General features: G+C 39.9%; 1 long non-coding RNA gene across 1 annotated transcript; it reads right to left on the minus strand.

Moving 5' to 3' along the window:
• Nucleotides 1-6,226: 6,226 nt before the first annotated feature.
• On the minus strand, nucleotides 6,227-15,653 carry LOC134591439 (uncharacterized). The gene is made up of 3 exons (XR_010088224.1): nucleotides 15,553-15,653; nucleotides 7,245-7,335; nucleotides 6,227-6,397 (listed from the first exon to the last, which is right to left on the minus strand). It is a non-coding gene; the product is annotated as an uncharacterized LOC134591439 (long non-coding RNA).
• Nucleotides 15,654-15,961: the final 308 nt, after the last annotated feature.

Raw genomic sequence — 15,961 nt, forward strand, 5'->3', positions numbered from 1 at the left:
AGAACAAATACAATAGGCTGTAGTTGTTCTGGTGACTATAGTGTCCCTTTAAGTTTGGAAGCTTAAGAGGGATGTATGGGAACAAAACTTGTGTGGACTGGCTGACAATAAAATTAGTTTAAGTAATGCAGACTTTGGTCTCTCTAACACTGTGGCATGTCCCATTTCTTCTACACTACACCTTTTCTCTGTCTCAGACTGTATACCAGGAACTTCTGCCTGCAAGTAAGAAGGTAAGGAGACAAGTGGACATGTGAGTGCTTCACTTGACACTGCTGTTAGGGGGTATGGATTTACTTGAAAGATGAAAGCATAAATTAGAAAGAGATTAGCATAGAATATGTGTTTTTTCGTATAGCTGCATCCTTTGAGTTTCCCTCCAACACCATCTCCATCAGATACATGACGCTTGCTAGGTATGATTGTTTTAGTGTTTTTGGTCAATAAGCTTCTGTAATTAGGCCCATCATAATTGTCAGCACCAGGCCCACTGGGCTCTTGGCCCTGTCTGTTAAGTATATTATTGTTTGCTTTTGAAGTAGAATAAATGCATATTTTTTATAAAGAACGTCAGATTGCATATTAGTACTTTTCCTTAATATATTAATATAGAGAGCCTTTGACCCAATAAGAAATATCTATGTATAAAAGACTTATTGGATGAAATAAACATAGAGCAGTAATTACAATGATCATCTATCGAGAAAAAAATGCTAAACAAACTATCAGACGATAAGTAAAAATGGTAACTGTAAAGTAAAATCATAATTATAGGTACTGATTGCACATGTTAAAATGTAACTAGCAGAGCTAAAGTTAATAGATAGTGATGTCCCGAACGGTTCGCTGGCGAATAGTTCCTGGCGAACATAGCATGTTCGCGTTCGCCGCCGCGGGCGAACACATGAGATGTTCGGTCCGCCCCCTATTCTTTATCATTCAGTAAACTTTGACCCTGTACCTCACAGTCAGGAGACACATTCCAGCCAATCAGCAGCACACCCTCCCTAGCAGACCCTCCCACCTACTGGACAGCATCCATTTTAGATTGCTGCAACCATTTTTTTTTCAATTTTTATTTTTTATTTTTTAGTGCATATAAATGTTACAAACAGATACCCCCCCCAGACATTCTGTATTACTACAGATACTCCCCCCAGACACTCTGTGTTACTGCAGATACTCCCCCCAGACACTCTGTGTTACTGCAGATACTCCCTCCAGACACTCTGTGTTACTGCAGATACTCTCTCCAGACACTCTGTGTTACTGCAGATACTCCCCCAGACACTCTGTGTTACTGCAGATACTCCCTCCAGACACTCTGTGTTACTGCAGATACTCCCTCTAGACACAGGGCTGCCATCAGAAATTTTGGGGCCCCTGACAAAGCACAAGGTCTGGGCCCCCCTCCCGCCCCCTCCCTCCCGGGCCCGCCCACACCCTACCTAGTCCGCTGACAATGATGCAGGACTGAATGTGGTGTGTATAGTGGAAGTGAATTAGAATGTGTGTATTGGATGTAGTGTTTGTGTGTATTAGATACTGTTTGTGCAGTGAATGCAGAGTGTGTGTTTGTGTAGCGGATGCAGTGTGTATAGTGAACGCAGAGTGTGTTTGAGTAGTGGATGTAGTGTGTGTTTGTGTAGTGGATGTAGTGTGTGTTTGTGTAGTGGATGTAGTGTTTGTATGTACTAGATTAAATGTGTTTAGTGGATGCAGTGTCTGTAGAGGATGCAGTGTGTGTATTAGACGCAGTGTCTGTGTATAGTGAATGCAGAGTGTTTCAATTTGTGGTGGATGTAGTGTGTGTACTGTGAATACAGGATGTTTGTGTAGTGGATGCTGTGTGTACACAATCCAGAGTGTGTGCATAGTTTAGTGAATGCAGAGTGTGTGTTAGTGTGTAATGAATGCAGAGTGTGTTTTAGTGTGTAGTGAATGCAGAGTGTCAGTGTAATGAATGTAGTGTGTGTGTTAGTGCAGTGAATGCAGAGTGTGTGTAAATGTGTAGTGAATGCAGAGTGTGTGTAAATGTTTAGTGAATGCAGAGTGTGTGTAAATGTTTAGTGAATGCAGAGTGTGTGTTAATGTGTAGTGAATGCAGAGAGTGTGTTAGTGTGTAGCGGATGCAGAGTGTGTGTTAGTGTAGTGAATGCAGTGTGTTAATGTGTAGTGAATGCAGAGGGTGTGTTAGTGTGTAGCGGATGCAGAGTGTGTGTTGGTGTGTAGCGGATGCAGAGTGTTAATGTGTAGTGAATGCAGAGAGTGTTTGAGTAGTGGATGTAGTGTGTGTACAGTGATGTAGTGTGTGTTTGTGTAGTGGATGTAGTGTTTGTATGTACTAGATGAAATGTGTTTAGTGGATGCAGTGTCTGTAGTGGATGTAGTGTGTGTATTAGGCGCAGTGTCTGTGTATAGTGAATGCAGAGTGTTTCAATTTGTGGTGGATGTAGTGTGTGTACTGTGAATACAGGATGTTTGTGTAGTGGATGCTGTGTGTACAGTTGGTGCAGAGTGTATGTTAGTGTAGTAAATGCAGAGTGTGTGTCAGTATAGTGAATCCAGAGTGTGTGCATAGTTTAGTAAATGCAGAGTGTGTGTTAGTGTGTAATAAATGCAGAGTGTGTGTTAGGGTGTAGTGAATGCAGAGTGTGTCAGTGTAATGAATGTAGTGGGTGTGTAAATATGTAGTGAATGCAGAGTGTGTGTTAATGTGTAGTGAATGCAGAGAGTGTGTTAGTGTAGTGAATGCAGAGAGTTTGTTAATGTGTAGTGAATGCAGAGTGTGTTAGCGTGTAGCGGATGCAGAGTGTGTGTTAGTGTGGTAAATGCAGAGTGTTAATGTGTAGTGAATGCAGAGAGTGTGTTAGTGTGTAGTGGATGCAGAGTGTGTGTTAGTGTAGTGAATGCAGAGTGTGTTAATGTGTAGCGAATGCAGAGTGTGTGTCAGTATAGTGGATGCAGAGTGCATGTTGTATTAGTGAATGCAGTGTGTGTATTGCATTAGTGTATTGGTGTATGCAGTGTGTGTGTTGTGTAAGTGTATGCAGTGTGTGTGTTGTGTCAGTGTATGCAGTGTGTGTGTGTGTTGTGTCCGTGTATGCAGTGTGTGTGTGTGTTGTGTCAGTGTATGCAGTGTGTGTGTTGTGTCAGTGTATGCAGTGTGTGTGTGTTGTGTCAGTGCATGCAGTGTGTGTGTGTGTTGTGTCAGTGTATGCAGTGTGTGTGTGTGTTGTGTCAGTGTATGCAGTGTGTGTGTAAATGTGTAATCTGGGGGGGAGGGGAAAGGGGAGGTGGAGGAAGGGGCATTTTCACAAACATTAAAAAAAAAAAAAAAATTATTTAATTAAATGGTTTCTCCCCCCTCCCTGCTTACCTTTGTCCAGGGTGGGGGGGGAGATTCCATGATCCCTGGTGGTCCGGTGCGGGGGAGATTCCATCCCTGGTGGTCCGGTGGGGGGCCCCCCGGCTCCCTGTTACCGCAGAGGGGACCCAGGCAGCACACAGCTTCTCCTCTTCTCTCCTCCAATAACTCTCGCGAGACCCGCGGAGCGTTGCCATGGCAACCGGGTCTCGCGAGAGTTATTAGCAGAGACGAGAAGAGGCTGTGTGCTGCCTGGGCCCCCTCTGCGGTAATAGATCGCGATATTTGCTATCTATGTGTGCAGAGAGGGAAAGTGGGGCCCGGGACTGCCAGAGCAGTCCGGGCCCCCCAGGGCCGCCGGGCCCGTGACAACCGTTATGGTTGTCACCCCCTGATGGCGGCCCTGTCTAGACACTCTGTGTTACTGCAGATACTCCCTCCAGACACCCTGTGTTACTGCAGATACTCCCTCCAGACACTCTGTATTACTGCAGATACTCCCCCCAGACACTCTGTGTTACTGCAGATACTCCCTCCAGACACTCTGTGTTACTGCAGATGCTCCCTCTAGACACCCTGTGTTACTGCAGATACTCCCTCCAGACACCCTGTGTTACTGCAGATGTTCCCTCTAGACACTCTGTGTTACTGCAGATACTCCCTCCAGATACCCTGTGTTACTGCAGATACTCCCTCCAGACACCCTGTGTTACTGCACATACTCCCTCCAGACACATGGAGGGCTCCGCGCAGACTGAGCTTTGCCATGCCCTGCAATTAGGCTAAGAACACTCTGATTGGCTGGTTTAAGCCAATCAGAGTGCTCTTTGTCGTTTTACACAGCGTGGGAAAATTCCAAAGAACTTCCCCACGCTGTGTAAAATGACACAGAACACTCTGATTGGTTAGATTCCAAGCCCACCAATCAGAGTTCTCTTTGTCATTTTACACAGCGTGGGAAAATTCCAAAGAACTTTCCCACGCTGTGTAAAATGACACAGAGCACTTATTTTTTAGGTTAGTTATTTTATTCCCCCTTCACTATTTTTTAGGGTGAGGAGGTTAGGTAGGGGGTAACTTTTTTGGGGGTGGGGGGTGGGTGACTAGGGGCTTGGGGACCCCTAGTCACCTTTGATTGGGGGGGGATTTTTATTTAGGGCCCCCACCGACCACTAAGGGGTGGGGGCTGGGGGGGACAGTAGATCCCCCCCTTATTGTTTTTTTAGGGCCCCCACCCACCGCTCAGGGGTGGGGGCCAGGGAGGAGGACAGTAGGCCCCCTCATTATTTTTATGGCCCCCACCCACCGTGCAGGGGTGGGGGCTGGGGGGAGGACAGTAGGTCCCCCCCTCATTATTTTTATAGCCCCCACCCACCGCGCAGGGGCGGGGGCGGGGGGAGTACAGTAGGTCCTCCCCTCATTGTGATTTATGGCCCCCACCAACCGCGCGGTGGTGGGGGCCGGGGGGAGGACAGGTCCCCCCTCATTATTTTTATGGCCCCCAACAACCGCGCAGGGGTGGGGGCCGGGGGGGAGGACAGTAGGTCCCCCCCTCATTATTTTTATGGCCCCCACCGGTGGGGGTGGAGGGAGGACATTGTGATTTATGGCCCCCACCCACCGTGCAGGGGTGGGGGCCGGGGGAGGACAGTAGGTCCCCCCCCTCATTATTTTTATGGCCCCCACTCACCACTCAGGGGTGGGGGCGGGGGGAGGACAGTAGGTCCCCCCCCAGTGTGTATCAGGGATCCTTAGGATAGGTGTCAATCCATATCTGCCAAGTGACCCTATGTAGGGGGAACAGTCCCTATTCTGCTATGTGTCAGTGTGTATCAGGGTCTCTGAGGACAGGTGTCAATCCATATGTCAAGGTGTCAATATGTCATATGTCAGGTGTCAATCCATATCCATTGTGATTTAGGAATGTTAGGTGATTTATGCCCTTTATGGATTAAAACCAGACTCTGCATCAACTGTGTAATTTTCCATGGGAGTTTTGCCATGGATCCCCCTTCGGCATGCCACGGTCCAGGTGTTAGTGCCCTTGAAACAACTTTTCCATCACTATTGTGGCCAGAAAGAGTCCCCGTGGGTTTTAAAATTCACCTGCCCAAGTCTATGGCGGTTCACCCGGTTCGCCGGTTCGTTTTTTGTTTGTGACATCACTATTAATAGACAATAGTTACAGTTAAAGTACACATAAACTTTTTTTTTCCCTGTCTTTATGATCATTGACATGGGACCCTTGGATTCCAGAAATCTTTGATTTGATCAGATGAATAAACATTCTACCAATACAATATAAGCATATTTATTTACTTAACAAAAAGTACAGGTATTTTCGTCAGAGAATTAACATATTTTTCATATAATATTATTTGAATATGATTATTCAGTTAAACTTTTCTATATAAAAGTAAAAAAAAAGTTTATTTTTTTATCTGTTTTCACATTTCTATCTTTTTAATTTTCAGATTTTTATTTCAACATATGAGCTTTCAATAAAAAAAGTATAACAAACCAATGTAGAACCAGGTTTCCCATGAGCAGTCTTGTCCCTTGTAGGATGCAAGTTTTTAAAGGAAGCCTTCAAGCACAATAACCACTGCAGCATGCATATGGTTTGACAACTTACTTGGGTCACTTCCTCCAGGAGAGATATAAGCTCTCTTCTCTGAGCTACATTGGCAATGCAGGACTTATGTAATTGGAATAGTTTATAAGCCTATTCACTGGGCCATTTAAGTCTTCGGCATATTAAAACTATATTTATTTTAGCGTCAGACTATCAAGCTTGACTTGCAAACAGCTGATTAGAGTCAGCAAGCCAAGGAGAAAAAAAAGCACATTTTGTTAATGAATCAGCAGATTCTAATTGTGATTGAGAATTGAGACATTGAGGCGTAACATTTGTCATTTTCTGTTTCAATGTATATATACATATAGATTTGAAGCACTCTAGCAACTGAAGATCAAGAATAGGACAATGGTTACAGTAAAGAATGTTCTTTTCTCCAGGTGAGAATTCATCTAGAAAAGGGGAAAAGATAAAAGAAAATATTGATATGATTATGGAAGAATTGCTTGAATAGATCAAATTTGTAGAATTAAAAATGGTATATTGAGCAATGTATAAGGCTTGCTTGCATTATATACACACAATGACCGAATTAATTAGAGGATCACTATAGGGTCAGGAACACAAACATGTATTCCTGACCCTACAGGGTTAAAACCACCATCTAGCCCCCCTGGGCCCCTCATGCCTCCCTAAAAGTAGCAAAATCTTACTGTATTCAAGCCAGAAGCTGTAACTCTGCATGCTGTTTGACTCAGAAAAACAAGCAGTCTGCTGACATCATCAGAAGTGGTAGCCTGATCCAACCACAATGCTCCCCCATAGGATTGGCTGAGACTGACAAAGAGGCAGATCGGGGCAGAGCCAGCATTATTCAAACACAGCCCTGGCCAATCAGCATCTCCTCATAGAGATTAATTGGATCAATGAATCTCTATGAGTAAAGTTCAGTGTCTGCATGCCTGTTCTTATGTTTCATTAGATTAGACAAACCACATATATATTTGCTGTGAATCAGCTGAGTGGTCACATTAGCACAGGCATGGAAGTGGTAAAACCAATTCCTCAGAACAAGCAGATCATGGGCACACGGCCACAGCGGTGCAAATATGCATTTGGTGTGGAAGTGTCTGAAAGTAGAATGTATTTGTCCTTGAAAACCTTAACTGTGAATGAGGTAAGCATAACATAGTTCTGAGCAATAAGGTAAGAGTAAATAAATGCCAGAAATGAAGTACATAAATCTGTCAAAATGGACTTCTGCCTGAAGCTAGGAATGATTAAAACAAAGCGACTTACCTTTGCAAGTTTTAAAAAGCTTTCTTATTTGTCACACGTAGCATCTTCAGCTCAGTCTCCATATCTTCATAGTCATGGTCTTGTTTATAATCTGTGTACAAAATAAATACCAATTTATGATGTAAGTACACTCCAGTGCATCATAGTTGCTATGGTGGCAGAGGTGCCCTGGTGCCAGCTCCCTAACAAAATCTACAAAAAAGGGGGAGTGTTAATGCACTCCTGGCACAGTAATCACACACCATCCAGGAAGTTTTAACATTTTGGACCCTCCAGTATGTGGATTTCATAATCAGGGATTCATTTTACAACCTTGAGATGAAAGGGATACTCTTAGCACCAAACACAACTTTAGCTTAATAAATCATCTTTAATATATATTGCATATCCCTGTAGATAGTCACTGCTAAATTATTTGCCATGTAGGAGTTAAATCACCTTTGTTTCTGTTAATGAAGCCTAGCCACACCTCATTTGCTGTGACTCACACAGCCTCCATGAATAATAAAAGTTGTAATTAACAAACAGATGAGGAGTTAAGAAATTCTAAATTAAACACACTGCAGAAAAATGGAAGTTTAAACATTAGCTCTCTCTGCAGGAAGTGTGTAGGGTGGCTGTGTAAGTCACATTTGTGGTGACTAGGGCTGCATAAACAAAGTAATTTAACTCCGAACTGACAGCAGCATGATCTGTACATAAAAGCAGATTGATTAAAGGGACACTGTAAAATGGGACACTGTAAAACACCTAAACAACTTCAGCTTAATGAAGCCATTTTAGTGTATATATCATGCCTCTCATGTTTCACTGCTCAATTTACTGCCATTTAGGAGTTAAATCACTTTGTTTCTGTTTATGCAGCCATTGCCACACCTCCCCTGGCTCTGACATAGCCTGCATTAAAAAAAACCAAAAACTGGTTTCACTTTACATAAGATGTAATTTACCTTAAAATTTTTATCTCTTGCTCTGTAAATTGAACTTTAATCACATACAAGAGGCTCTTGCAGGGTTTAACAAGCTATTAACATAGCATGGGATAAGAAAATCTAAATTAAACAGAACTTGCAATAAAGGAAGGATAAACATTAGATGACTCTTTACAGGATGTGTTTATGAAGGCTGTGCAAGTCACATGCAGGGAGGTGTGACTAGGGTTCATAAACAAAGTGATTTAACTCCTAAATGGCAGAGAATTGAGCAGTGAGACTGCATGATCTATACACCAAAACTGTCTCATTAAGCCAAAGTTGTTTTGGTGACTATAGTGTCCCTTTAAGCTAAAATAGTTTTTGGTTCTTAGAGTATGTACAATATTAAGAAGTGGCTTATCCATGTTCTAATTAGTCTTAACAGATTACTGACCCCTTAGTGACCACGGACGTACAGGGTACTTAAGAAAAAAACGGTCCTTAACCCCTTAAGGACACATGACATGTGTGACATGTCATGATTCCCTTTTATTCCAGAAGTTTGGTCCTTAAGGGGTTAAAGACCGCTCATGTACCCTGTGCATCCGCGGCCAATATGAGCACTGGAAGCGATCATGATCGCCTCCTGCTGCTCTAAAGGTATTGCAGCAATGCCTCGATGTTGAGGCATCCTGCAATATCCCCCCCTGACTGCCAGTCCCCCAAGTGATTGCTCCCCTGGATTTCCCCACGTGGAGCCCGGCAGTGTGATGCAGAACATCGGAAGCCCCCTCAAATAAATAAAGTATTAACTCCCCAATACCAAACCCCTCCCCAATATTAATCCCCTCCCATTCAGTTACCCGATCACCGCAGTTCCGCTGCCGGCGATCGATCTTCTCCATCTGGGGGGACTGTCTGATAGCCCAGACATTCCCCCCTCGCAAATCAGGACCCCCTGAAAGAGCGGTCACATGGCCGCAATGGGTGTCCATAGTGCTGCCAGCAGCGGGACTGCCTGAACTGACAGGCAGTCCCACTGCTGGTGAAAAAAGTAAAAAAAAAATTATGTTAATAAATAAATAATAAAATATATATGTATATATATGAGATATGTATGTGTATATATATATATATATATATATCTTTTATATAATGTCATACTAAGTGTATTTTTTTATTAACATATGCATATAGTAATATAAAAATACACAGAGTAAAATTACGCATGTACAAATAATAACTATATATATTGTATATATATATTATTATAAAAATAAATAATAATCAATTAAAAATAAATAGCAAAAGGTAAAAATTCAAAAAAAATTACAAAAAATATATATATGTAATTTTCTTCTAACTGTATTTTGATATTAATATATAAAAAAATACTTAGAATAAAATTATATATATCTATCTATGTATATATAAATAAATAAAAATAATACGAAATATACATATGTCCATATACATAATTACATAAATAATTTCACAAATATACATGTAGACTTCAAATATATAAATATGTATATATATTTAAATTCTACATGCATATTTATGTAATATTTTTACATAATTAAGTAATTTTATTGATTGCAATTTTGCAACTAAAATATTAGTGTTTCAAAACAGTAAAACATATCAGAGCATTGACATTGTCAGTGAAAGTGAAGTTTTTTGCATTTTTCACACACAAACAGCACTTTCACTGATGATATCATTATTGCGATACATTTTACAGTTTTGAAACACTAATATGTCTGTTCAGTGAAGTCTCCCGAGTATAACAGTATGCCCCATGTACAGCTTTTATAGTGTTTTTGAGAGTTACAGGGTCAAGTATAAGGCTGTCTTTTTCACATTGAAATTTGCCAGATTGGTTATGTTGCCTTTGAGAGTGTATGGTAGCCCAGGAATAAGAATTACCCCCATAATAGCATACCATTTGCAAAAGAAGATAACCCAAGGTATTGCAAATGGGGTATGTTCAGTCTTTTTTAGTAGCCACTTAGTCACAAACACTGGCCAAAGTTAGCATTCAGAATTGTTTTTTGCATTTTTAACAGACAAACAAATATAAATGCTACCTTTGGCCAGTGTTTGTGACTAAATGGCTACTAAAAAAAGACTAGAAATACCTCATATTGAATACCCTGGGTTGTCTACTTTTCAAAAATATATGGTTTGATGGGGGTAAATTACATTGGCCGGCTTTAAAAATGTCCCAAATAGGAAAATTCCAAGTGAAAATGTGAAAACTCCAAGTTGGAAAACTGGAATGCGCACCCTCCAAATTAGGTCTTTTAGCCCCCAGAGAACCCGACACACCTATACATGGGGGGTATCACTCTACGAAGGAGATGTTGCTGAACACATATTGGGGTGTTCTTTGGCAGTAACCCTTAAAGTTCTCAGTACATGTATTCTTAAATTGCTATCTGTGTCAAAAAAAAATCACCAATTTTTTTTTTTTTTTAATTTGTCATAGATTGGTGGTACAATGGTTGCATGAAAAGAGTAAAAATACACCAAGTTTAATACCTTAGGTTTTCTTCTTTTAAAAACAATATATATACATGTGAATTGTTATTCAGGGATTTCTGACAGATATCAGTGTTACAATGTAACTTTGATTAATTTTGAAAAAAAAATGGTTTGGAAATAAGAACATGTTAACATTGGGTATTTCTAAACTCGGGACAAAATTTAGAAACAATTTAGTACGGTTGTTTTTTGGCGGTTGTAGATGTGTAACAGATTTTGGGGGTTAAAGTTCGAAATAGTGTGTGTTTTTAATTTTTTTCAACATATTTTATAATTTGTTTATAGTAAATTATATGATATGATAAAAATAATGATATCTTTAGAAAGACCATTTAATGGCGAGAAAAACTGTATATAATATGTGTGGGTACAGTAAAAGAGTAGGAAAGAAATGTACAGCTAAACATAAATACTGCAGAAATGTAAAAACAGCCCTGGTCCCAAACGGTAAGAAAATAGAAAAGCGGTCTGGTCACTAAGGGGTTAAATACATTATTGAATTGTCCAATATGGTGTGGACATTTCTGGGATCACCAAGTTTCATGGTTCAAGAGTTTTTATAGAGTTTGTTTTACCCTGATCTTTCGTTGATTTGGAGATTTAAAAAATATATATATTTACAATATTAAACAAAATATTTTCAATAATTTTTATTTTATTTTATTATTTTGTTGTCAGAAACGTGCTGGAATGCTGTATGGAATCATAGCAGATAAAGTGAACTATTTATATTGGGTATTTAGACTAATTATTACAATGCTTAGCCACTTCTTAATATTGTACATATATATTATTTTTGCTGTTATTTTATCATTTTAGAGACCACACTAAATACGCAGAGATTCTACTTGTGTTTCTATTTTGTTTGCTGTGGTGTGTTGCTATAGGAATGAGTATAAAGTAAATTTATACTAGTTTAGGACAGTCCTGGCTTGCAAACAATGCTACATTTTAAATAGACCCTTGGAAGAGCCTTAACAGCGAAACGCGCATTGGGATGTTATTTGTATGGTGTGGCTTCTATGATGAGGGACATGCTTTAATATATTCAGACTAGACCACCCATACAAGATTTATTATTTTATTTTATATTTATTTATTTATTTCATTTGCACATTTTCTTCTATTTTTTATTCCAGTTTTCGTTCTGTGATTTCTAGTAAACATACTATATTTACTCTACTTAGAGGAGGGGAGGTGGTTACTAGTACTTTTTAAGGGGTGCCCTTGAAGGCACAGCAGAGTAGGAAAGCTAGTCTCTCTACTTTTAGCTTTCTCTCCTGCCTATAAATACAATCTTCTGCAGGGCTTGTGTCCTGCTAGTATTCAAACCGCATTTATCTTTTTCCCTCCTCTCTATTTTTAAGACCAGCAACATTTGTTACTTTTGCTAGCAGGTACATTTGCTGTTATTCTGTATCTACTTTTTGCAGTATTTCCTCTTACTTCTAACTACCATTGACTCACAGAGTGATATTATTGAATTCTTATTATTTATTTCTTTCTGTTATCTCTTTCTGTTATCCAAATAATAGGGCTATATTCCTTTATTACTTTATTAATGTTTTCCTTTTGTGATTTAGGAGTTTTTATTTACTCCCATCTAAGCATAAGCTATATTTACTCTGCTTATTCATATTTTTTTTTATTACATCAATTTTTTACACTATATTAATTAAGTTACATTTTGTTTCTTCTCTCTATTCTTTATTTTAAATAGATAGTTGAAAGAAAATACATTGTATCAAAGTGTGTTACTTTGCTTGTCTGTCTCAGTTGATATTCCCCAAGGCTCTGTTCTTCATCTTCTTTTATTTTCCATCTAAACTGCCTCTCTCTGTAACCTTATTAACTTCTTTGGATTTCAATACCATTTGATGGTAGACAAATTTACCTCTCCTCCCCTGACCTCCTCCTGCTCTCATGGAATGTGTCACAAACTGCCACTCTTCCATCTATAACGAGATGTCTTCCTGTTTTTTTAAAAACTTAAAGGGACACTATAGTCACCAAAATAACTTTAGCTCACTGCTTAATTCTCTGCCATTTAGGAGTTAAATCAGTTTTGTTTCTGTTTATGCAGCCCTAGCCACAATTCCCTGGCCATCACTGACACAGCCTGCATGAAAACAAAATGGTTTCATTTTCAATCAGATATTAACTTACTTGAACATTTTTCTATCTGCAGGGTCTTGCAAGCTATTATCAGAGCAGGAGATAAGACATTCTAAATGAAACAGAATTTGCAGTTGAAGAAGTGAAAACATTAGATGACTCTACGGGAAGTGTTTAGGCAGGCCATGTAAGTCACATGCCAGGAGGTGTGACTAAGGTTGCATAAAACAAAGTGATTTAACTCCTAAATGGTGGATAATTGAACAATGGGACTAGGAAATTTATATATATTCCCAAACTACTTTGCTAAGCTAAATTTGTTTTGGTGGTATTATGTCCCTTTAATCTTTCTAAAACTGAACTCCTCATCTTACCCCCTCTTATAATCATCCTCCATTAGACTCCCTGCACGCTAATGGGACAACTATTACCCCAACCCCTTTACCTCACTACTTTGGTGTTATTTTTAACTCGTGTCTTTTCTGCTTATATCCAGTCTGTCTCCAGATCCTGTAACTTCCACCTTAAAAATATTGCCCGCTTTCGCCCTTTTCTAACTGAAGATACAACTAAGGCACTTGTTCATGCACTCATTATTTCTTGACTTGACTATTGCAACTCACTAGTCATCTGCCTTCCTCATACCCATATTTCCCCTCAGTCTGCAATGAATACTGCAGCCAGGTTCATCTTCCTGACTGACTGCTTCTCCTACACATAATATTTTTGCCATTGATTACATTTGCTTCCAGTACCCTTCGGGATCCAATTCAAACTGCAAAAATTAATGTAACGGACCGTTTTGCTCACCAGAGGTTAAAAAACGTTTAGGCGATATTCCCCTTTCCAATGCACAGGCAGCTACTGCAAGCACCAATCTCCCGAACTGCAAACTACACGAATCCGCCAACTCCCGAACAGAAAACACATGAACACTGGAAACAGCCGAACAGGAAAAACCATACGAAAGGTTTACACTCCTGGCAGTCAGCATACAATCCAATTCCCCCAATAACGAGACGACACTTCGTTTTGAGGGTCAAGCAGAATCTGATTTACTGGGGCTACCTGCCCGGCTTTTATGCAGGTCTCCCACCTGGTGGACACTCCCCTAGGGGACCAGATGGGAAACTGGGAAACATATTGGACATTGACCAATCACAGACATACACCTTTAAACACTCCCACAATGCATCACAATCCCTCCTCTCTGTCCTGGAGGCTATTGGGAAGAAATCCAATTATCTCCAAGGACAGAGGCAAAACTCCATTAGCCACATGGCAGACAAAGGACAATAAAAGACATAAAATTACATTATGTTACATTTATCACATAGAACATACACATTCTACCTATCCCCAGATAGCTTAGATCTGAGCGCACATTATTACCGGATGGCGCTCAGATCACAAACATACAGTTCAATCGCCATGGAGCCAAAGTCTTTCATACAGTCTTTCAGTATACGGCTGGGCTCCATGTCATCTGGGGTAGCATGGCTTTAACAGTCTGCAGAAAGGCACGAATACGCTTTTCTGCAGGGAAAAATAAAAGGTTTTAACTGCCGGGCCATAGTCTAAAGGGAGCAGGCGAGCAACCAGGCTCCTCCAGTGGACAGTGGCAAGGCTGGTTTCGCCACAATTAACCCACAAAGCCCTCATTAACTCCACTCCTCACAATATTTCCTCTTTACAAATATACCCCTTTTTGTTTCCTTTGCTCTGCAAATAATCTTCTCCTGACATCTGCTCATTCAAAAATTGCCAACTCTCATCTGCAAGGTTTTTCAACGGCTTTCCAGTTTCTTAGGAATTCACATTGTTTTGGAAAGCATTCCATTTTCCTATGTGACATTTCTTTCATTTCACTGTCCTTACCACTACCCTCACCTCCATGGCCCAGCTCACTCTCTCTCCCGCCACTGTTTGGTACTTCTCCACACCACTTTTATCAGCTTAATTCAACAAAGATATTGTTGTCAAATATCCCCCTTTTTTGTACTTGTAAAGCTCTGCCGGATATATGTTAGTGCTATATAAATGATGATAATAATAATGATAATAATATTAGCATGGGATGTTATCTAACATGTTATGAAAATCCAATCAGTTTTACCCTTCCCCTGCAGGGATTTATAGATTTGTATTTTTGTGGTTAGGATGCATTACAATGGCAAAAAAAAGTGTGAGTTTAGATCTTCAACCAGCTACAGCTTTTTAATATTCTGAGCACGTTTAGTAATGTCCTGCAAACATATGTAAACATTAAACCCCTTAGCTTTATAATGAATATTAAAAATGTTCGTATTATTTGTAATTTTTCTTTCCTTTTTTGTGTGTGCTACAAACACAATTTTAATTACATTATATACACTCAATTGTAAAGGATGGGAAGAGGTTATATTTGAAATTCCTCTGAGCCAGACCGAGGGATTGTCTAAAGCAGAGATAGGCAACCTTCGGCACTCCAGATGTTGTGGACTACATCCACCATAATGCCCTTATACCCATAATGCTGACAAAACATCTGGAGTTCCGAACGTTGCTTATGCCTGGTCTAAAGCATTGGTAGAGATTTTGTTTTCTTTGTTAGGTGAAGACCAGTCATAGAGCAGAGGGCTTCTTAACATTCCTTGGATAGGAGGGAAGAGGTTAAATCTGTATTCCTGTATCCCAGATATAGATAACTGCTTCTGATAAATGCCGGAAAACCTTGAAACTGCGGTACTTACCTATTTCAGCGGAACATTTCTGAGGGGGTGGAGAATATGTATTATTCTTGCGTAAAGCACTGGTCTCTAGCAATTCAGTATCACTGTGCAATCCCCATTTCTCATTGTAGTCTGTTGTGCTTATCTGTAATGGTAAAAACGCCTATGATGAAGAAGTGTGAATCAAGTAATCATGTTTACAGGATCAATATTTTTGAATAACATGACCTTTATGACCTCATGATATGATGCACTTAAATATAATCAGATATGTATGTGGAGCTTATAGGATTTATTTTTAGTGCATTTTAATTCTGCAAAAAACCTTGTTAAGACATGGGGGGAAATGAATGAATCATATAAAATTACAGCTGTAATCGTATTGTCTACTTGGAGTTTTCAGCAAATTGGAATATTAACAAAAAATTTA

Source organism: Pelobates fuscus, chromosome 1, assembly GCF_036172605.1.
Source record: "Pelobates fuscus isolate aPelFus1 chromosome 1, aPelFus1.pri, whole genome shotgun sequence".
Taxonomy (NCBI): domain Eukaryota; kingdom Metazoa; phylum Chordata; class Amphibia; order Anura; family Pelobatidae; genus Pelobates; species Pelobates fuscus.